Source organism: Lampris incognitus, chromosome 2, assembly GCF_029633865.1.
Source record: "Lampris incognitus isolate fLamInc1 chromosome 2, fLamInc1.hap2, whole genome shotgun sequence".
In the NCBI taxonomy this organism is placed as follows: domain Eukaryota; kingdom Metazoa; phylum Chordata; class Actinopteri; order Lampriformes; family Lampridae; genus Lampris; species Lampris incognitus.
In genome coordinates this window covers 102096090-102120514 of record NC_079212.1, presented here as the reverse complement: position 1 = coordinate 102120514, position 24425 = coordinate 102096090, and positions in this window count along the sequence as shown.

Here is a 24425-nt window from a genome sequence, read left to right as displayed (position 1 = left end):
GTGTTACTTGAGCACAGACTGGGACATCTTCCATGAATCTGATTTGAACAAATCCACAGAAGTCATCACAGCCTGTATTAACTTCTGTGTGGATGCTGCGATACCTCAAAAGACAATAAAACAGTATCTTAACAATAAGTCCTACATTACTAAGGATATCAAGGATTATAAGGATGTCAGCAATAAGGACCAAGTACAGCTAAGTTCAGCACAGATGGAGCTGGACCACAAACTCAACACAGTAAAAAGACAATATAGGGAATCCATTGAAAATGACTTCTGTGCAAGTAATCCAAAGAAACCGTGGGCCACTATGAAGTCTATTACAAATATGACTCCCAACAGGAAAACATTGCAAACAACAGATGACAGTACTATGGCAAATTACTTGAACAACTTCTACATTAGGTTTGATTCAAATTATTTCTCTTTAGAATGTGACAGTGTCATTAATACTTAACAGTTGATAGTTGTGTTCCAAGGATAGACATTAGTCCCAAAGGACCCACAACACTATTTAAAAGAAAAAATACCGATAAGGCAACAGACTGATGGTTTCTCGGCTTTCCTTATGAAGACATGTGTAGAGCAACTTACACCAGCCTGGGCTTCTGTCTTTCAAAAGTCTGTTGATTCTCTTATAATGCTACCAGGATCCCGTGCAGACAGAGGGCATGGGTGACAGGGAGGTCAGCGTTTAGGCAGGGGAATGAAATGAAATGGGCAAATTTGGATCTACAATGGTGAAGATGACAGTATGGCCCTAGCACAGCAGAGGTCGGTGACAAAGTCCTGGGCTTTGTGCAACCATGGATGGCTGGGTACAGGTAGGGGACGGAGTAGACTGGAGGGGGGGGGGGGTTTGGTGGAGGACTTACTTTGGGCACAGACCAAGCAGGCTGCAATAAAGTCCCATGTGTCCTTCTCCATGGTGGCCCACCAGAAATGCCGTCGGAGGAAGGACAGGGTCTGATTCACTCCCGGATGACAGACCAGCTTGCTTGAGTGGCCCCACTTGAGGAAGTCAGTGCAGGCAGCATCTGGGACAAATAGGGTGTTGATTGGTCCATTGCCCGGGTCTGACTGGGTCTCCCAGACTCGGTGAATGCAGGACTCGAGCTCCCACAACACCACAGCCATGATGCATGAGAGGTGCAGGATGGGTTCAGAATCTTGGCTGGTGTGATCTGTGGTGAACTGCCGGGAAAGTGTGTCGGGCTTGACATTTCTTGACCCGGGATGGTAGGTTAGAGTAAAGTTAAACCGATTTGGCCATCTGAGTAAGCCAGCTTTTTGTGATCTGTCCAGAGAATGAAGAGGGCTCTGCACCCTCCAGCCAGTGGTGCCACTCCTCCAGTGCCATCTTCACCGCGAGGAGTTCACAGTTGCTGATGTCATAATTCTTCTCCGCGGGGGATAGCTTGCAGGAAAAGAAGGGCGGTGGAGTTTTTGATGAGAAGGAGAGCACTGAGATAAAACTGCCTCTACCCTGGTGTCGGAGGCATCCACTTCCACGACAAATTGCAATTGCGGATCCGGCTGGATGAGCACAGGTGCAATGGTGAAACGGCACTTCAATTCCTGAAACACCGACTCTGCTTCTGGGGTCCAGTAGAACGGAATAGTGGTGGAAGTGAGGGCAGTAAGAGGGGCTGCCAGACGGCTATAGTTCTTTATAAAATGTCAATAAGTTAACAAACCCTAAGAACCATTGTAGTTGCTTGTGGATTCCTGGAGCTGACCATTTAGTTACTGCTGTGACTTTGGCGGGGTCCATCTGCACCTATCCCTGTGCAATGATATATCCGAAAAATTACATGGTAGCAGCATGAAACTCACATTTCTTGGCTTTAACAAATAGTTGTTTTTTGTTTTTTTCCAGCAAGCACTTGAGTACCTGAAGAATGTGCAACTGGTGTGTGTCAAAGTCCTTGGAGTAGATTGGAATATCATCTAGATATACACGCACAAAATTTCCGATCCTGTCTCTTAAAACATCATTAACTAGGGCCTGGAAAACTACCTGGGTGTTGGTAAGACTGAAGGGCATTACTAGATATTCAAAATGTCTGTGTGGAGTGTTGAATGCCATCTTCCACTCTAATATGAACGTGGTGTAGGTGTTCCAGAGATCAAGTTTGGAAAAAAAAACATTGGCTCCATGGAGGGGGGCAAAAGCAAAACTGATTCGAGGCAAAAGATATTTGTTCTTAATTTTGATATTATTTAGTCCATGAAAATCAATGCACATTTTGAGGGAACCATGTTTTTACCAACAAAAAAGAAACCTGCACCTACTGAAAAGGATGAGGGTTGAATGATACCAGCAGCTGTATGTATTTCTTTATGGTCTCTTATTGCAGTCAAGAGAGGTTGTATACTCAGCTACTGGAGAAAGGCGCTCCTGGCTGCAGGTCGATGGCACAGTCATAGAGCCAGTGAGGCGGTGGAGACAGGATGGTGTTTGCGAAAAACAGGGGCTAATTCATGATACAAAGGGGAAACTGTGGAGAGATCTGGGGGCTCAGAGGGAGACTGAGAAACGGAAGAAGCCGGAGTGGATTTCAAACAATTAGAATGACAAAATGAACTCCATGACTTTACCTTTCTGGAAGACCAGTCAATCTGGGGGTTGTGGAGTCTCAACCAGGGGAGGCCAAGAATCAGAAGAGAATGAGGACTGTTGATGAGGTCGAAACTGATCTTCTTTTGGTGATTGCCAGAGAGACGGAGGAGAACAGGAATGGTCCTCTCAGTAATGTGGGCAAGGAGCTGACCTTTTAAAGAGATGGCTTCCAGTGGGGGGTTGAGGGGAACAATCTTCAGCACCAACTGCATGGTTACCTCGCGGTCTATGGCTGGCCCTGCCACACCAAAGTGGGATCCAGCTGAGAGCAAGTGAGAGATGAGCAAGTGGTCCTACTCAGCAGTATTTCTGCTGCTACTGCTGAGCTGTTTCTTTTGCTGGGTGCATGGGACATTCAGCTATGACGTGGCCAGCCTGGCTGCAGTATAGCCAGCTCTTAGTGTGGAACTGCCGCTGATGTTCCTCCAGAGAGCCTCTCCCTGGCTGCATGGGTTCAAGGTTGAGAAGGGTCTGGGGAGCAGAGGCAATTAGTGTAGAGGAATGAGGTAAGGAGGTAGAGGATGATGTGAAGGTGGAAAGCTTATTCGTGCTCCCAAAGGTGGTTGTCAATCCGGATGGCCAGTGCGATTAATTCATCCAGCCCACTGAGCTCCTCCTAGCACACCTGCTTGTCCTTGATGCCCTCGTTTAGCATGTGTTTAAACACCCCCTGGGGAGATTCATTATTACAGCCACTCTCAGCAGTGAGGGTCTGGAATTCAATGGCCAACTCAGCCACACTACAATGGGGTCAGGAGTTTTTGTGGCATCTTTGCCACGAATAGGATGGTAGAAAACTTTTTTCATTTCCAATATGAAGTTGGCATATGATGAACAGATCTCACACAGAAAAGAACAGCCACGAAAAAGCACTATAGATGCAATGTTTGCTTTGAGAATGTTGATTGAGAATTATAGAGAAGACCAGAAGAGTTAAATTGTGTCTTTGTGGATTTAGGGAAAGCATATGACAGGGTGCTGAGAGAGGAGGTGTGGTATTGTATGAGGAAGTCAGGAGTCACAAATAAGTATGAAGGAGTGGTGCAGGATATGTATGAGGGAAGTGTGACAGTGGTGAATTGTGCGGTTGGAATGACAGATGGGTTCAAGGTGGAGGTGGGATTACATCAAGGATCGGCTCTGAGCCCTTTCTTGTTTGCAATGGTGATGGACAGGTTGATGGACAAGATCAGGCAGGAGTCTCCGTGGACGATGATGTTCGCAGATGACATTGTGATCTGTAATGAGAGTAGGGCGCAGGTCGAGGAGAGCCTGGAGAGGTGGAGGTATGCACTGGAGAGAAGAGGAATGGAAGTCAGTAGGAGCAAGACAAAATACATATGCGTGAATAAGAGGGAGGACAGTGGAATGGTGAGGATGGAATAGAAGTCATGAAGGCGTATGAGTTTAAATACTTGGGATCAACTGTCCAAAGTAACAGGGAGTACAGAAGAGAGGTGAAGAAGAGAGTGCAGGCAGGGTGGAGTGGGTGGAGAAGAGTGTCAGGAGTGATTTGCGACAGAAGGGTACCAGCAAGAGTTAAAGGGAAGGTTTACAAGATGGTTGTGAGATCAGCTATGTTATATGGTTTGGAGACAGTGGCGCTGACAAAAAGACAGGAGGCAGAGCTGGAGGTGGCAGAGTTGACGATGCTAAGATTTTCTTTGGGAGTGACGAAGAAGGACAGGATTAGGAATGATTATATTAGAGGGACAGCTCAGGTTGGACGGTTTGAAGACAAAGTGAGAGGCAAGATTGAGATGGCTTGGACATGTGTGGAGGAGTGATGCTGGGTATATTGGGAGAAGGATGCTGAATATGGAGCTGCCAGGGAAGAGGAGAAGAGGAAAGCCAAAGAGGAGGTTTATGTATGTGGTGAGGAAGGATATGCAGGTGGTTGGCATGACAGAGGAAGATGCAGAGGACAGGAAGTAATGTAAACGGATGATCCGCTGTGGTGACCCCTAACGGGAGCAGCCGAAAGTAGTGGTAGTAGATATGACGAACAGATGGCACATTGCTTCTCCTCTATTGCTGTTGTCCAGAAAAGCGCTGGACCATGGAGTGAATCAAGCCGGTAGGCAATCTTTGCATGATCACTGGCATAGCACTGAGGTTGTTGTTCAAAAACCACAGAGCACTGCATCAGGAAGGCCCTACAAGCCCCGGGGTGGCCGTTGTATTGCTCCGGAGTGGGAACAAATGGCTTACGGGGCAGGGGCATTGGACTGGGCACTACCAGGGACCACTGGGCGGCTATTCAGTGTTGGACGTCTGCGCAAGTGAAGGTGACAGTCCTAACTTGGCCTATGATGGTCCTCAATGTCTGGTCATGCTGCCCAAGTAGCAGGCCATGATTGGCAAGGGCTTGCAACAGCCTGTCTTTGCCAGCTGGGTTCATAGTGACCAGATCATATTATTAACCGGGGCTTGCAAGGCCGAACCTAATAAACCGACACCAACAGAATCAAAGACAGAGGCTGTGTTAAAAGCAAATGTTTTTTTTTACCAGGCGGGGTGGGGGAAGTTAAGGGAAAGAGGCCGTGCCAGTGGAGATCGCACAACAACCTGACTGATGTTGAACTGGGCAGGAAAAAGGGGATGCTAGGACGAAGCCAGGCAAAACAGGGATGAGTGGGGGCGGGTGAGACCAGGAAAAATGGGGGGCCCGGAAGACATGCAGGGAATTCAGACAGACTGGGGACTGGAGACAGGGGCTGGGCAGAGCAGGCAGGAATGTGGAGAACAAGGTTGGACAGATAAGCAAGGAATAGACAGTAGTGTAATGTTAAAGGCTGGAAGCGTAGACTGACTGAGCAGGCACTACCATCTGCTGGCAAGGTGGATGTGGCAAGGCTGGGTTGATAAGGAGTAGAGTTGATTACGGTTGATGAGATTCAGGTGGTGGATCTCTGCTTTGCTTGCAGCATGGCTGCTTCCAGTCCTGAACACACTTACAGGCAACAGGGAGAGAAACTAGGGGAGGGGGATTGGCAACAGATAAGGGAGACAAGGAGAGTGGGATGAAGCAGGTGAAACCAGGGGCGCAGGGGTGGCTGTAACAACAGGTAAAGTACCTATAATGTTTGCTGTTGGTCATTTCACCCAATTTCCACTCGGGGATGAATAAAGTATCTTGATTCTGATTCTGATTTGTCCATCGTTATTGACATGTAACCTGTAGTGATAAATTTTAGCACATATGTACCAAAACCATCAAAGAAGGTTGAATCAGTTTATTGACAGATACGTTTCATCTCTCAACTAAGTGACCTCCTCAGTGCCAGTACCAAAACCATGTTCCTGCGAATCCCTGAAGAATTTACAAAGATAATCATTATCTCTAGATTGCAGCACAGGTGCTCATAATTTCACCTTACACCATAGAGACTGTGTGTGTGTGTGTGTGTGTGTGTGTGTGTGTGTGTGTGTGTGTGCTCATTTTTCTTACCCAATGGGGCCCAAATGGCCCCTTTAGGATAGAAAAACCAGAAACCATCTACCTTGTGGGGCCATTTTATTGGGCCCCAGAAGGAAAAGGGTCTATTTTAGCGTTAGGACTTGGTTTTAGGGTTAAGGTTAGAATTAGGGTTAGGGTAAGGTTAGGGTAAGGGTTAGGGAAGGGATGTCAATGAATGGGAGTCAATGAGGGTGCCCCACAAGGATACGTGTGTGTGTGTGTGTGTGTGTGTGTGTGTGTGTGTGTGTGTGTGTGTGTGTGTGTGTGTGTGTGTGTGTGTGTGTGTGGCACTCCCTACTGCTGTAGTTCTGCACGTGCACATTTCCACCACAGGGTGTCGGTCAGTCAATAAGGGACTTTTAGTCCCATGGGTTGCACTGCTACTTGTTGTCCAGCCAAAAGCGTAGAGGATGAAGAAAGAGTTAAGTAGAACGAGAGAAAAAATGGCAAGGTTGTGCTAGCCTACTAAGGACACATAGCTTGTGTTGTTCAACCAATACTTCACTATTACACTTCTACCTTTTATGTATGCGTGCATGTGTAAAAATACAGCATGTAAACATACATAATATATAATATATTATTTTGCTCATTTGTTGAGTGCTCTCCCTACCGTTGAGTGATTCTTTTAACAAAGTTATATATATATGCAGACATAGACATAAGCACCTATTTTGTAATTATAAATAAATTATGCCAATACACAAATACCAACCCCCCCCCCCCATTGGACCATTAGCAATCACGTATTTTTGAATGTCACACCTCTCCCTTCCCCATTGGACAGCGTGCACGTGATGTGCATGAAGAGGCAGTAAATGGTATGTTCTTTCCCATGTAGCTTTATTGACTGCTGATGATTGCTTATGGCATGAAACAGGCTTATTCTTGACTGGATTATATATATATGTATATACATATATATGTGTTTAATGTTGATGTTTATTATGACCTAGGGGGGCAAAAGCAATCAAAACACATGTATACTCAGACGTTAGAGCCCTCACAGGGGTTATTTATTTGAAAACAAAATCATGTTAAAGTGTCAAGGGCAGGTAAAGCTACATTGAGCTGGCAGCCTCATGTGCCGGCCTTCCTCCATCCCGGTTCATATGAACCAGTGGTGTCAGGTCCTGCCTCTGTTTCTCTTAATCTGTTCATGCTTGTACAACTTTTCCAATGTCGACATTCAAAGTCAGGAACCAGCCTCAGCATCTTGGGTGATTTCACACCAGGTTTAAGCCTTTTTTATCGATGATGTTAGCAGGGATTATGGCAGTAAACATGACGCGTGCTTGAGCTTCTGAACAAAGGCATGTGTAAGTTTCACACCATGTCTGTTTGTAAAATGACAACACAGAATCAGGGATGACTACTGTGAACATGTGTTATTTTGATGCTTTGGATATTAAGCTGACGTGCCAAGCTGCTGCAGCATGTTAAACCTAAATAATCTATAAAGAATCAGTCCTGTGTGTGCATGTGTGTGTGTGTGTGTGTGTGTGTGTGTGTGTGTGTGTGTGTGTGTGTGTGTGTGTGTGTGTGTGTGTGTGTGTGCATGCATGCATGCATGCATGTACAGTGCATCCGGAAAGTATTCACATCCCTTCACTTTCCACACATTTTGTTATGTTACAGCCTTATTCCAAAACGGATTAAATCCCTTATTTTTCTCATCAATCTACACACAATAAATACCTCATAATGACAAAGCAAAAAAGGTTTTGTAAAATTTTTTGCAAATTTATTCAAAATAAAAAACTGAAATATTGCATGTACATAAGTATTCACACCCTTTACTCAGTACTTGGTTGAGGCACCCTTGGCAGCGATTACAGCCTCAAGTCTTCTTGGGTATGAAGCTACAAGCTTGGCACACCTATATTTGGGATATTTCTCCCATTCTTCTCTGCAGATCCTCTCGAGCTCTGTAAGGTTAGATGGGGAGCGTCACTGCACAGCTATTTTCAGGTCTTTCCAGAGATGTTCAATGGGGTTCAAGTCTGAGCTCTGGCTGGGCCACTCAAGGACCTTCACAGACTTGTCCCGAAGCCACTCTGTTGTCTTGGCTGTGTGCTTAGGGTCGTTGTCGTGTTGAAAGGTAAACCATTGCCCCAGTCTGAGGTCCTGAGCGCTCTGGAGCAGGTTTTCATCAAGGATATCTCTGTACTTTGCTCCATTCATCTTTTCCTCGATCCTGACTAGTCTCCCTGTTCCTGCCACTGAAAAACATCCCCACAGCATGATGCTGCCACCACCATGCTTCACTGTAGGGATGGTATTACCAAGGTGATGAGAGGTGCCTGGTTTCCTCCAGCCGTGATGTTTGGCATTCCGGCCAAAGAGTTCAATCATGGTTTCATCAGACCAGAGAATCTTGTTTCTCATGGTCTGAGAGTCCTTTAGGTGCTTTCTAGCAAACTCCAAGTGGGCTGTCATGTGCTTTTTGCTGAGCAGAGGCTTCCGTCTGGCCACTCTACCATAAAGGTCTGATTGGTGGAGTGCTGCAGAGATGGTTGTCCTTCTGGAAGGTTCTCCCATCTCCACAGAGGAACGCTGGAGCTCTGTCAGAGTGACCATTGGGTTCTTGGTCACCTCCCTGACCAAGGCCCTTCTCCCCCGATTGCTCAGTTTGGCTGGGCGGCCAGCTCTAGGAAGAGTCCTGGTGGATCCAAACTTCTTCCATTTACGAATGATGGAGACCACTGTACTCTTCGGGACCTTCAAAGGTGTAGACATTTTTTTTACCCTTCCCCAGATGTGTGCCTCGATACAATCCTGTCTCAGATGTCCACAGACAATTCCTTTGACTTCATGGCTTGGTTTCTGCTCTGACATGCACTGTCAACAGTGGGACCTTATATAGACAGGTGTGTGCCTTTCCAAATCATGTCCAATCAATTGAATTTACTACAGGAGGACTCCAATCAAGATGCAGACACATCTCAAGGATGATCAGTGGAAACAGGATGAACCTGAGCTCAATTTTGAGTGTCATATCAAAGTGTGTGAATACGTATGTACATGCAATATTTCAGTTTTTTATTTTTAATAAATTTGCAAAAATTTTAACCAAACCTTTTTCACTTTGTCATTATGGGGTATTGTGTGTAGATTGATGAGGGAAAAAAAGGAATTTAATCCTTTTTGGGATAAGGCTGTAACATAACAAAATGTGGGGAAAGTGAAGGGGTGTGAATACTTTCCGGATGCACTGTATATAACAAAAAACAAAAAGGAGGCAGAGAAGGGAGGAAAGGGAGAGCTGTAGTGGTTGAGAGACCACTGTAGGGACAGAGAGGAAATTCCATTCCATTATCGGAACCGCTTATCCTGCTCTCAGGGTCGCAGGGATGCTGGAGTCTATCCCAGCAGTCATTGGGCAGCAAGTGGGGAGACACCCTGGACAAGCCGCCAGGCCATCACACAGGGCCAACATACACACACACATTCGTACCTAGGGGCAATTTAGTATGGCCGAATCGCCTGACCTACATGTCTTTGGGACTCTGGGAGGAAACTGGAGCACCCGCAGGAAACCCATGCCGACACGGGGAGAACATGCAAACTCCACACAGAGGACAACCCGGGATGACCCCCGAGGTTGGACTACCCCGGGGCTCGAACCCAGGACCTTCTTGTTGTGAGGCAACCACGCTAACCACTGCGCCACCGTGCCACCAGAGAGCGGAAATAAGATTACTAAAATCTTAAAGAATCCTGTGATTTTGGGTGTCTGGTCAGATCACCTTGTCATGTATCTTCCCCCTCACATTCACACCTGGTTTCTTGGTAGACCTGCTTCTAGAATCAGTTAAAAATAATTGTTGGGTAGGTGGAAGCTTTTTACCAACGCCTTATGAATATTATAATATACACACTATACTACACTGATCCGTATGTGACCGTTTTTGTGACAATCCACTGTGCTTTTCAAGGGAATAGTGTTATGTTTAAGGACATTTAAGTGAAAAGCTGGTGGATATATTAGGTAATTATGTTATGTATGCAAGATACTTATAGTAATTCCAATCCAAATGTAGAGAGATACTCTCAGCTATATGCCCAGAGAAACTGAGTCATAACTATTATGAGTTCAACTGTAAGAAAATGTATTGAATGAAAAAGCCATGAAAATATACATTTTGACGTATGTCAACTAACCTCAACAACTACATCAACAGTATTGACCAAACTTTTATTCAACATTCAGTCCACTGATTATTTTTCAGAGTACAAGAGTTTCTGGGAAATAATCACACCTCTATTTTAAGATCAAATAAAGTTGAATTGGTTCATCTGGACACAACGTGTATTTTAAGAGTGCACTCTCTGAAGTCAAGTGTAGGCAAGCTTGCTTTCTGTTGGACTTCAGTGATAAATGGATAATATTTTTAACAAATTTAACAAAGAACATTGCTATCAAACACAGGCAGGACTAAATCCAGCATCCTACTGTAGTTTTCCTTTGTCCCAAAAACCACACATGGCAGCAAGAGAATATCTAACTTGGGTTTTTGTCACTCATGCAAAGCCCTCTTGAGGGTGAAGAAAGAGAAATCCACTGACAAGCTAGCTTGCTAAACAGTGTACACACACACAGCTCTATACAGTCATCATTATACATTCAATAATCTCCCAATAACAGCAATTTTAATGCAGCTCCTTTTGTTATTCAATGAGATCCCCTTTACTTGTTTCCCCCTGACTTTTCAAACTTTTTCCTCATTTCCAGCCGACTGTCTGCAACAGAATGCAGCTCAGCCTTTGACTGGGAAAAAAAAAACAATTCAACAAGTTATGTGGTTACAGTGGGGAGAACAAGTATTTGATACACTGCCGATTTTGCAGGTTTTCCCACTTACAAAGCATGTAGAGGTCTGTAATTTTTATCATATGTACACTTCAACTGTGAGAGACGGAATCTAAAACAAAAATCCAGAAAATCACGTTGTATGATTTTTAAGTAATTAATTTGCTTTTTATTGCATGACATAAGTATTTGATACATCAGAAAAACAGACTTAATATTTGGTAAAGAAACCTTTGTTAGCAATTACAGAGATCAGATGTTTCCTGTAGTTCTTGACCAGGTTTGCACACACTGCAGCAGGGATTTTGGCCCAATCCTTCATACAGATCTTCTCCAGATCCTTCAGATTTCGGGGCTGACGCTGGGCAACATGGACTTTCATCTCCCTCCAAATATTTTCTGTTGGGTTCAGGTCTGGAGACTGGCTAGGCCGCTCCAGGACCTTGAGATGCTTCTTACAGAGCCACACCTTAGTTGCCCTGGCTGTGTGTTTCGAGTCATTGTCATGCTGGAAGACCCAGCCACGACCCATCTTCAGTGCTCTTATTGAGGGAAGAAGGTTGTTGGCCGAGATCTCGCGATACATGGCCCCATCCATCCTCCCCTCAATACGGTGCAGTCGTCCTGTCCCCTTTGCAGAAAAGCACCCCCAAAGAATGATGTTTCCACCTCCATGCTTCATGGTTGGGATGGTGTTCTTGGGGTTGTACTCATCCTTCTTCTTCCTCCAAACACGGCGAGTGGAGTTTATACCAAAAAGCTCTATTTTGGTCTCATCAGACCACATGACCTTCTCCCATTCCTCCTCTGGATCATCCAGATGGTCATTGGCAAACTTCAGACGGGCCTGGACATGCGCTGGCTTGAGCAGGGGGACTCTGCATGCGCTGCAGTATTTTAATCCATGATGGCGTCATGTGTTACTAATGGTTTTCTTTGAGACTGTGGTCCCAGCTCTCTTCAGGTCATTGACCAGGTCCTGCCGTGTAGTTCTGGGCTGATCCCTCACCTTTCTCATGATCATTGATGCCCTACGAGGTGAGATCTTGCATGGAGCCCCAGACCGAGGGAGATTGACTGTCATCTTGAACTTCTTCCATTTTCTAATAATTGTGCCAACAGTTGTTGCCTTCTCACCAAGCTGCTTGCCTATTGTCCTGTAGCCCATCCCAGCCTTGTGCAGGTCTACAATTTTGTCCCTGATGTCCTTAGACAGCTCTCTGGTCTTGGCCATTGTGGAGAGGTTGGAGTCTGATTGATTGAGTGTGTGGACAGGTATTTCTTATACAGGTAATGAGTTCAAACAGGTGCAGTTAGCACAGGTAATGAGTGGAGAACAGGAGGGCTTCTTGAAGAAAAACTAACAGGTCTGTGAGAGCCGGAATTCTTACTGGTTGGTAGGTGATCAAATACTTATTTCATGCAATAAAATGCAAATTAATTATTTAAAAATCATACAATGTGATTTTCTGGATTTTTGTTTTAGAATCCGTCTTTCACAGTTGAAGTGTACGTATGATAAAAATTACAGACCTCTACATGCTTTGTAAGTGGGAAAACCTGCAAAATCGGCAGTGTATCAAATACTTGTTCTCCCCACTGTAGTTGAAAGTCAATCCAGCTGAAAGACTGCAGAAAACAAAGTAATCAGAATGTCCAACACGAACCCACAGTTTCTCTCAGAACCTGCAAATTTTCTCTTTAACATACTCTGTATGTTTTCATTACCGTTACATGTACGTTTCCTTTTTAATAAAAGCATGACACTGAACATCCATAACACTATCCATCACTCAGACTGACATAACCCCATACCACAGCAATCTGTATATCTATAATATGAGGTTTTAAAAACATAATACATTGTTTTAAACCAGGACATATTACACAGGTGTATGTTGGTCTAATGGGTGTTATGAGTGGGTCTAGAGGAGGCTTTGAAACCACAAGTCCATTTTGAAGCCCTCTGTAGATGAAGTGGTGAATTTCAACAAAGCCATTGTCCTAATGGCTTTGTTGCCCACCCCAGTGTGGGTAGGTACTCGCCTTAGTCAGTATGCCAAACTGCTACACTATATTCTGCTGGCTGGCAAAGCAAATATTTTAGATACAAGCACATAAACAGACCTTGAAAAATATCACACCTCTTCATGCGTTAATGTGTCCATGTGCTTTTGAGTGCATGTGAGTGTGAGAGTAGTGTGTGTGTGTGTGTGTGTGTGTGAGGAGGAGGGCAACAGGGACAATGTGCGGGGCTTATTAAATGAACGGACATATTTGATGTATTTTATGAAGAAATTTAAAGATTTATGTATGTTTAACTAAGTTTAAGTAGTGTATGGATTTTAAATTAAGTACATGAAAAGTGTGTGTGAGGACCAACTACAGTTTGGCTTGCCATAAAGGGTTTTTTTTTTTTTTAGGGAGTTGTTCCTTATCCGATGAGAGAGTCTAAGGAAAGGATGTTGTGTTGCTGTAAAGCCGACTGAGGCAGATTTGTAATTTGTGATATTGGGCTATACAAATACAAATTGACTTGACATGCCTCGGTCAGGGACAACCCTAACATGTATGTCTTTTTGATGGTGGGGGAAACCGGAGCACCCGGAGAGATCCCACGGGGAGATCATGCAAACTCCATCCAGAGGATGACCTGGGATGACCCCCAAGGTTGGACAACCCCGGGGTTCGAACCCAAGACCTTCCTGCTGGGAGGAGACAGCTCTAACCAATGCGCCACCGTGCCGCCCTAATTGATTTGTAAGTGTGTACATATGTTTTGTACAGGATATGTTACGGATATGTTTTGGGGTCTTTCTTCCCCCTTCCGTTCTATCTTTTGTGCAGAGCTGATTGTAAACATGAGATGCCACCCCAGCAAACCAAAAACGTCCCCACGTCCCCTAAAGGTCCTCTGCGAACGTCCAGTAAATGTCATTGTGTAGGGTTTTCGTTGCGGGACGTTAAAAAAAAACGCCCCGAGGACATTACAAGGGCGTTAGGGGAAAGTCCTCTCGACGTCACGGGGACGTTATTGTCGGACGTCCCGGGGACATTACAAGGACGTTAAAGGAAAGTGTTCTAGACCCGGGGACGTCATTGCGGGACGTTATTACAGGTAGGGGAAAGTCTTCTAACTTATGACTTCTAATAAAAATCTACACAATGACATTTACCGGACGTTCGGAGAAGACCTTAAGGGAAAAGTCTTCTAAACCCGGGAACGATGTTGCGGGTAAGAGGATGGGCTGTTTTCGTTTTTTTGTTTTTTTTCCCAGCAAACAAAAGACGTCCCCAGCACGTCCCCTAAAGGTCCTCTCCGAACGTCCGGTAAATGGGGTTTCATTGCGTCATGGGGACGTTATTGTTGGATGTTCAAAAAAACGTCCCGTGGACATTACAGGGACGCTACTAGACTAAGGCAAAGTCTTCTAGACGTCCCCTCACGGGGACCGCAATAACGTCCCCGTGACGTAATGAAAACCCTAAACAATGGCGTGCTGGGGACTTCTTTTTTTTTCTTTTTTGCTGGGACAGCTATGCTTATTACTATGTGTTGTATGCTGTGCGACCCTGGGAGATTTAAAAAGAAAAAAGAAACTACAAATCCCAGTGCCGCAGGTTTCCCGGGTGTGACGTCACGTCTTGTCCATTCGTTTGGCGGGAATGGTTGATTGCTAATTTGTCACCGCCGGCCGGCACGCGATGTTAGGGGACTGTACGGCACATACTCAGAGGAAGGAACAGCGTTTCTACACAACTCTCTCTCCACTACAAACAAAACTTGAACACAATCTACAACGAACAGGACTGGCCGCTCACTGGGGCCGGGATTGCATTCTTCGGACCATTGAGAGGAGACGTCCTCGCGGGGGCCCAGAACCGGCTCACGGCTGCAGTGGCGGTAAGCATAGCTGCCGGTCTACTCGCCTCTGTTTTCATATCAGCTCTGTGTTTGGTTTTCTCTTTTCATTTCACGTTGTGCTACTGCGGTGGCAACTTCCGGTTGTGTACTTGTCGCGGCTGTACCATAACAATGACGTTACCTGGCTTGACCTTCAGTCAAATATAAGAGTTGTTAAAACTAGCATTTGTAACCAAAAGGATGTTGTGAATCCTTCATATATTTTTCATTTAGGAAATAATTGGCTTGCCTTTGTGTTCAAAACAAACTAAAAGAGAAATAAGGGGCAGGTGACAGCAGTGGCGCCCCCAGAAAATTGTCATAGGGGTGGCCAGATCAGGCCAGTGAAAATCTTAGGGTGGCACACCAAATCGGTCCGTGAGAGCGGGGGGTTGCTGGATGAAATGCGTGCGATCGGGAGGGGGGCGCCATTGTCACAAACATTTAAGAAAGAACACACATTTTAAATAATTTTCAATACAGCTTAATGTATTGTAAAAACTTAGCTGAACAAAATAAATTATATAAAATTAAATAATAATGAATAAATAAAAAACAAATAACAGGGTCTATACAAAGTTTAACAATGGCTAATAAGCACCATATAGTAAGAACAAGAAGCAGGAGTGAAATATGGAGGACTAAACTTCAGAGTCTATGGGCAGCACCGGAATCAGGTTTGTGTTTACCCGTTGTAATCGTCATGTTGGTGCAGTTTTACAGTCTCTCATGTGACTCCTATGAACCTCCTAATAAACAAACACATCATGCTCCGTGAGCATCCAGGACACTTTTTAATTAGACACACGCTAAATGATGACAAAATTCGGTTCTACACTGAACAAGACCAGTGAAACCGGCTATCAGCCCAACCCTAACTCTTTCCACAGCATTCTTTCTAAAACAGCTTAATGCGTCTGTTGCTATGTCTTTTGGCAAAAACCTTTACAAAATCGTCAAGATTAAGGCTCTCTGCTCTTTTAGACTCAATACTCAAAACACCCAAGTTACTCAGTCGTTCATCTCATGGTGTTTCTCAAGTGAGTCTTCATTAACTTGAGGACAGAAAAACTGCGCTCACACGATGCAGTGCTCACAGGCAATGCCAGTGCTATTTTGCAAAGTTTAAACAGTGTGTTAAATACCTTGCTATATGGCTCCAGGAAGACTGTGAGCTCCATCAAATTGTTTGGGACCTCCAAGCCACTACTTTTCTTCCTCTCAAGAATTCTATTCAGCCGAGGTAACTCGTATTCAAGATCCTCAGTGTTGGAGTTGTACAGTGAGGCAAATGCATGCACTGTATTTTTTATCACAAAATGTGGGACTGCATGGGTTCAAGGCATGTATGCCTTCCATTAGAACACAGTTATCTTTTTAAAATCTCCTCTTTACCTCAGACAGAAGCACATCAACAACAGGAATGAACGTTCCTTTACGAAATGACTCCTTATCTGTGTTGCCCCGTTTTTGAGCCATTGGAGTGGTCATTTAAAACCTTCAAGATGTCTTGGTGTGACCTGACGGCCTGGAGGTGCAGCACCTATGTTGCATTCCTCTGCAAGGGTCACAGTTTTCTCCCAAATCTCATCAAAGAGAGCTCCCTCTCTAAGACTGCTCAATGTGTCAACAAGAGACACCCCAAGAGTGATAGCTGTCCCCAAATTGAGTTGAGGGGATTGTAGAGCATCAAAAAGAAATCTTACCTCAACAAAAATTTGGGTGAATGACACAAGAAGGCCAACAAACTTCAGATCTATTTGGGCTAATAAACCTCTTGCCTCTACAGCCCTGTCACCATTTCTGTCATTGGATATTTCTTTCAGTAGCTGTATGATGGCTGACAGTCTGTCCCTCACTGTCTTGCAAGAGTTGTATCTACATGCTCACCTTGTCTCTATCATCCTTTGCAACTCTCTTGGGGCTGTCCCCGGAAACATCTCCCTCTGTACCTCTAGCCACCTTTGGTGCACATATGACCCTGACACAAACACATATAGATTTTCTGCAGAAGAGAAAAGAAACGGTAGGCTTCAGGAATGATTTTCACAGTGTCAACTAACACTAAATTCAAGCAATGTGCATTGCAGTGAATGTAGAATGCAAAAGGCGCCTCTGCTTTAATGCGGGCCTGCACACCACTGTTTTTACCACTCATCACTGAGGCACCGTCATAAGCTTGCCCAACCAGGTGGTTTTTATAATCAAGGGCATACTTTTGCAGTACTTGTATTATTTTTTGTGCAAGTGCTGCTGCATGAAGACGCTCAGCCGCTTCAAATGTTAGGAAACTTTCACGTACTTCTCCTTCATAATCGTACCTGATTACAAAGGACATCTGTTCCTTCTTGCTAATGGCTTTGGTTTCATCAACTAAAATGCTGAAAGCGTCAGTTTGGGAAACCTCACTTATTATAGAGGTGCGGACCATTTCTGCCAGGCAGTCGATTATCTCATTCTGCATTCTATGGCTAAGGTAGGTTGCATTTCGTTGGACCGTCTTTTTTGTTTTCACACGCTTATCGTGTTTAGCTAAAAGTTCCATGATGGACAGGAAATTACCTTTGTTCTTACCTTCTGTTTGAGTATGGCCTCGCAGTGCAATATGTTGTGTCGCTGTGAGAAGCAGGGGTTCATCAATAGGTTTTATATACTCTCTATTTTCCCTCACTGTTTTTTGAGATTCTGCATTTAATGTGGCTGAAAGAGAGCTGTGGCTTGCAGTTGCCTTTTCATATTCTGCCCAAGCTAACGTCGCATTAACATGCAGTTCCGATTTAGCTTGGCTTGAAAATCCCCCATCTTTGTACATGGCCTTCTTCCAGTTACAAAACCTGTTTATAGAGGTAAACGTAGAGTCCCCTGAAGAGGGAAGACTGAAATGCTGGCAGGCATAGCAGAAGGCTGAATCTTTTTGTTGAGAGTATTCAAGCCATTTATAAGAAGAATACCACTCTTTATTAAAGCACCGTCTTCGGTCTCCCTGAACAGTCCTGGGGAACACCTTGAGCTGTGGCTGTTTTGGCCCCTCTGCTCTTGACTGAGACAGATCTAGGATACAAGAGGTAAAATCAATTAAAGTAATAAGAACAGCAATAAGATAAATACAAATATTGACAGTATTAAGTGTTCTCCGCTGTAATTACAGTTGTAATACTTGCTTATAAAATCTTCTATTCAAACTATTCTTCAGCCTCAACAGCTACTGATAAAGGTTAATCATAAAGATGTTATATATTGCCATGAAACTTCCTCACTCACTCCAAACATACTGTAATCACAGAGTTATTAAAATCATTTTACCATGTGGCCATCCATTTTATTATCATGGCCACACACAGATAATTTCACCTGTTGGTGCAGGGACAGGTTGGATGGCTGGTCTAACTCTGGCTGAACTACTCCCTGCTCTCTCGGCTGATTTTGCTCCCTCTTCCACACTTTCATGCATAGGATCTGCAGAGATGTTGGCATGTTCTGACTCTGTGTCTGTCTCATGCTGCCTTCCTTGCCCCTGCCTTGACTACATGGTCATCATCCTCCTCACTGCTGTTAGGAAACTGTTCCTCCGTCCACTGATTCTTTTTTGTGCTTACTTTTTTTTAGAAAAGTAAGATGTAATTGATGATGTTGATGGTGACTTTCTCTTCCTAATCTGCAAATTGACATGAAAGCACACCGCGGTCGGCACACACACTGACTATGCCAACGTCTGCTAACGTAACTCTCAGCTGTTTGAAAATCGTCAAATAAAGCCATGATAACATTAAGTCTGACATTTAAAAATGAACCTCGGAGAATTAACATAAAGGTACTTACCGGTTCGCTGTTTTGACTGTCAGTTTCACCAGCGGGCGTTAGCCTGACACCGTGTTTGTTCTAGCAGATACAAGATTCTGGCAACAGAGAAGCCGAAAGGAAATTAGGGTCAAAATTAGTGAGGCAACTGAGTTAATGATTAAAGGTTGCAAAATGTGACTTCTTTGCAATTTAATTTAACTTACGGCGAGTGATGCCATGTTCAAAAACTGCACCGTTGCTTCTTCTGCTTCCTTCCTCTGACTTTTTGGCCTTTCGGCACATTACCGCCACAACAGGTTGGAGGTCGGAATTGCCGTTCCTCATAGAACCAGCGCCCCAGTCAGTAGAAATTGGTGGGCAGCAGGGGTGTATATTTATTTTACTCTGATTTAACTGATTTATTTAGTTACTCGGGCTTTATTCGTTGAGTTTTGCATTTATGTATTGATTGAAAATGACTGTATGGTTAGTACGAACTGACTGGGATTTATTAAAGGGATGTGGCGGTGGAGGGTAGGGGTTCTCTGGTGGGGCCAGTGGGGTGGCCAGCAATTTTCCAGGGGGGGCCACGGCCCCTCCTTGGGGGCGCCACTGGGTGACAGGCAAGTCAATAGATAAAGAAAGACCAAAGCGTAAGAGAAACAGACAGAGAAGCAGAGAGGCAGGGGGGAGGAGAGAGATTTTTTTTATTTTTAACAATACTTTAATAAAATGTTCAACATTTTAAAAAACAACAATAATAAACAGGATAAAAACCAACATGGTCAGTAACAAAATTCACAGAATCCAAATCATCTCAGTACACTCCCAAAGATCAGCTCATCATCCACAACACAGCAAAGCAAGACACATTTTTATAACACCACACACTGCAAAAACTTTCCGTTTTTCATCATTCTGTAATAATAAAAATTCACTTTTTAACATTTTTACAAACACAAAAACAGCATCATCATCCCCAGCTTTCTCCATTCTTTTTCTTCTGCTCAGATACACAGCCATCTTTGCCCTGCCCAGAATGAAATTAATAAACTGGCATTTGTTTTTGTTCTTCTGGTTTTTTTTGTTGTTGTTGTTTTTTGTTTTTTGCTTTGTTCTCTCTGTTTTTGTATGATTTTTGGTGGTGTTGGTTTTGGATGTGTGTTTTTATCTTTTGTGTCGCACTGCTGTAGGCGGGGTGAAACGAAATTTTGTTTCTTTTGTGTACGCAAGTACATGAAAGAAATGACAATAAATTGTTCCTGATTCCTGATTCTGAGAGTACCTGTAGCCCAGAATGAATATGGGTTTAGAAAAGACGTCCCCCAAACAATCGAAAAACATTTTCCAGCATTGTAAAAAGTGGCAGCAGTCGACAACATCCCATGAAGCAATGAAAAACGGTTTCACGATTAGTGCAAAATGGGCAATCTTGGCAAACATCAGAATTAATGTCAGACAAAAGCATTAACAGCTACAATGCCATGTAAAACCCTCCACTGCAGGTCAGCAGTTCTTTTTATCAATGGTGGTTTGTACAGCACTCTCCACTCAGGTCCAACACTGTCACTCAGACCTAAGTTAGCTCTCCATGGAGTGTCAGTTTTACTATTTAATTTGTTCCTGTGCAAAACTTAAACATTTTATACATTGACCTTCCATTTGGATCCTTAAAATAAAACACAGAGGAATTCTGACTTTTTAAAAGAGGTCCTGTACAGTCCTCCTTAAAATCTGGAGAAACGTTCATTGAAGGGAAAACATCAATCTCATCAGGTTTGACAGAGCCATTATAATACTGATTTAACAGTGTTCGCTTACTACCTGTGAGAGTTTCTCGACATTTATTAAGCAGTAGAGTGATAACACAAGTCGATTTCATCTCTAAGTGGGAGGCAAGAAGAGCTGCATTGTCCATGTTTGGACCTGCAAGCTGAACTACACGTCCCAGAGTCACCACGTTAGACATACAGAACTGCCTGAGCAGAGTTGGCCCCACTTGACAGGCTGCACTGAAACGGGTGCCATATATGATTGATTCCCGGAGCAGCCAGCTGTATTTTCGGTCTCCTTTTTTTTTTTAACAAGTTCCACACCTTGAACAGTCCACTATAAAATTCAGGTAGTTCCTTGATGTCCACCTAGCTGACTCAAAATTGTGCAAGCCAGTGACCTCCACACTAAATCAGTAGGACCATACAGAAACCTTTGTAGGGACTGGAAACAAAAGGTAGCCCCCCTGCTACTCAGGTGGATTAGACCCTGTTCTCCTTCAACCCTCAGCAGATACAGCATACTCTGAGGCGCCCAGTGCAGTCTGTCCCTGAAGAAGTTAAAAAGAAGAGCCTGGATCTTGGAAAGCAGGTCTGGTGTGTGTGTGTGTGTGAGGGGGGGGGTGTCAACAACTGACAGGCGATGCCATTACATTGATGATACCAAATCATTAGTGATCAGGACTTGACCTCTGTAGGACATCTTGGTTAAAATCCACTTTAGTAAACGACCTTTGAAATTTTCAAGAACATTGTCCCAGTTTTTAAGAACAAATTGGTCACCTAAAAACACTCCTAAATATTCCATTCCCCTGCTTTCCAAATCAGCCCCCCAGGCAAACTGATTTTTTTTTCTCCAGTACACCTCCAACACTGAGAGCTTCGCTTTTGATCCAGTTAACTTTGGCTGAAGATATTAAGCCAAACTGGATGACATCCCTCACCAACATGTCAATATCCTGCTGACTCTTCACCAGAATTACCAAACCTACTATTTAGGCTGACAGTTTTAAAGGTGCAATACAACCTGGAATAGTCATACCCTGAAGGTCAGATCTAAGTCTGTGCAAGAAAGGCTCAAATGCTGGGGAATACAACATGTCAGAGAGGGTACAGCCTTATCTAACTCCCCTTTGGATTTGAAAAAGAACACTCAAACCACCATTAATTTTCAGCACACTCTGAATGTCACAATACAGAACCTTAATGTTGTTAATAAAGTCAGGACCAAAACCAAAGGCACTCATTGTGGGCCATAAATATTCATGCTCAACATGATAAAAAGCTTTTTCCTGATCAATTGATATGATACCAGCTTTGAGGCCAAACAGCTTACAGAGCTCTAAAAAAGTCTCGAATCAGAATGATGTTATCTGAAATCAACCTTCCAGGTACACAGTAAGTCAGGTCACAATGAATCACTTGTTCCATCACTACTCAGCCTGGTTGCTAACACTTTTGAGGGGAGCCTATAATAAGTGCAAAGCAGTGACACAGGCCTCCAGTTTTTAGTGGCCTGTAGATCACCTTTCTTTGGCAGTAAGGTAAAAATTGCCCTCCTGCTGCTTAGTGGCAGACACCCTCCAGCAAGATTATCATTTAGCACTGCCAGCAGATCCTCCTCAACTACTGACCAGAACGACTTGTAAAAGTCAACAGGTACACCATTAATTCTGGGAGCTTTCCCACTCTATATACCCTGCAGAAAAGCAGAGAGTTCATCAGAGGAGAGAGCTACTTCCAACTCTAAATGACTCTGCTGTTCAACCTGAAGGCGATCAATATAAAAGCTCTGAGACACTGTCTGCTCCTCTTTATGCTCACATTTAAACAGGTTACTGTAAAAACTGACAGCACACTTATAAATTGCAGTGAGGTCAGTCAGCACCTGCCCAGTGTCAGATTTTAAGCTGTGAATGAACCTCTTCTGACTATTCTTATGCTCCAGACCAAAGAAAAAGTGTGATGGGATATCCAGCTGGGCTACATTTTGAAAGTGGAACCTGACCAGAGCCCCCTGAGCTGAAACACACAGAAGGTTAGATAAAACAGACTTTTTTACTGCAAGTGCCTCAGTATGGTGTTGGTCTCCTGTGGCCTCAGCTAAATCTTCGAGTTCCTCTACTTCAGACTCCAGAGCATTCACTGAACTCATTAAGGTGTGTGTGTGACATTCTGAGTGTACTGTTGACAAAAATGTCTTATTTGGACTTTTCCAATATCCCACCACTGTTGTGCAAACACATCAGATTTTATACTTAAGTGGTTTTTCCAAAAACAAACGTACTTCCTTGACATTTTTATGCTCTAGCAAAGCTGAGTTAAAATGCTAACAAGCACTACTGGGTTTTACACATTTTATAAAGACAGAAACCGTTACATGTGAGTGATCACAAAAAACAACAGGGTTGATAACACAACTTTTGAATACATTAAAATTATGTTTAAAACAATAAAAATGACCAGGCCTGGCCATAGACAGTAAGTTATCCTTAACATGTGTCCAGGTGTATTGTCAGTGTTTATTATAAAATCTTCTCCACACATCACACAATTCATGAGCCTCAATAAGATGAAACAGATGACTGCGATAGGCAGCATGAGGCTCTGCATGGTTCCTGTCTAACCTGCTGTCCTCAGTACAGTTAAAATCTTCACCAATAAAAAAATGCTGTTCACCAGGCGTGCAGGAAGATGTTTTAAGTAGGAGGGCTGCCAACTAAAACAAAAACTATTGTGACGAGCCGGCGTGGAAGAATGAGTCGAGAGGCAGAGATCTCTTATTAATCGCAACTCCCATACACCACACGACCCCGGGAGTGCTATTTTATTCAAGCCGGCCAGAATGGACCAGAACTGACAACAATGTAACAAGTACCCCCCCAAAGTCCCAAGTGGCGACATCAGTCATGGTCCTACAGTCAGTTAGTCAGTAAACGGTCTCCTACTTAGTCTGAGTCGAAGCCCCAAAACAACACAAGAATAGCCACAACATGAACATCACATGATTAAAACACAATTTTTAAATCTAATATTAACAGTCCCATCAGCCATTGCACTCCCCCAGCGCAGAACCGCCAACAGTCCCCCGGTTGCTACATTATGATGTCATTGTTTTCTTTGTAAGGTGTGTGTGTAGCAGATGTGAATTGGAGTGTTTACTCACATTATTATTAAAAATATACATTCCACGCAGCCCCTAGCCCACTGTTTAAAATAAAGCTATGTTTCATTTATTTATTTATTTTGCATTTGTATGTTAGAAGAAGTTGGGCATACTGTTGGGTCTAAGATGTTACACAGCCACCTGCCACTTCTGGGGTGGGAGGCTGCACCCATCACTAGGGAGAGCTGCAGCCCACCTCCCTTCCCGTGCTAATGCTCTTCACCGTTAAATTTCTCAATAACTTCATTTAAAACATCTAAAAAGACTAATCTCTCCATTCCCACAACTGGAGCATAAATATTAATCAACACCATTTTTACATTTTCATACACTGCTCTTACTTTTAACACTACTACTGCTGCTACTACTACTACTTTAGGCTGCTCTTATTAGGGGTCGCCACAGCGGATCATCCGTTTCCATTTCTTCCTGTTCTCTGCATCTTCCTCTGTCACACCAGCCAGCTGCATGTCCTTTCTCACCACATCCATAAACCTCCTCTTTGGCCTTCATCTTTTCCTCTCCCCTGGCAGCTCCATATTCAGCATCCTTCTCCCAATATACCCAGCATCTCTCCTCCACACATGTCCAAGCCATCTCAATCTTGCCTCTCTTGCTTGGTCTCTAAACCGTCCAACGTAAGTGGTCCCTCTAATATAATCGTTCCTAATCCTGTCCTTCTTCATCACTCCCAATGCAGACATCCTTTAATGACTCAACAGATTGAGGAATAAAATTCCTGGAAACAAGAAGTCCAACCCCAAAACTGTTAGTGGTTTTATGACTTAAAAAGGTTTCACCAGTCCATTTTTTTCTCAAGTCAGCCTCATTATCAGCAGTACTAGTATGCGTCTCTTATACAAAAAAAATACATCTAACTTTTTACAAGCACACAGCTTGAAAA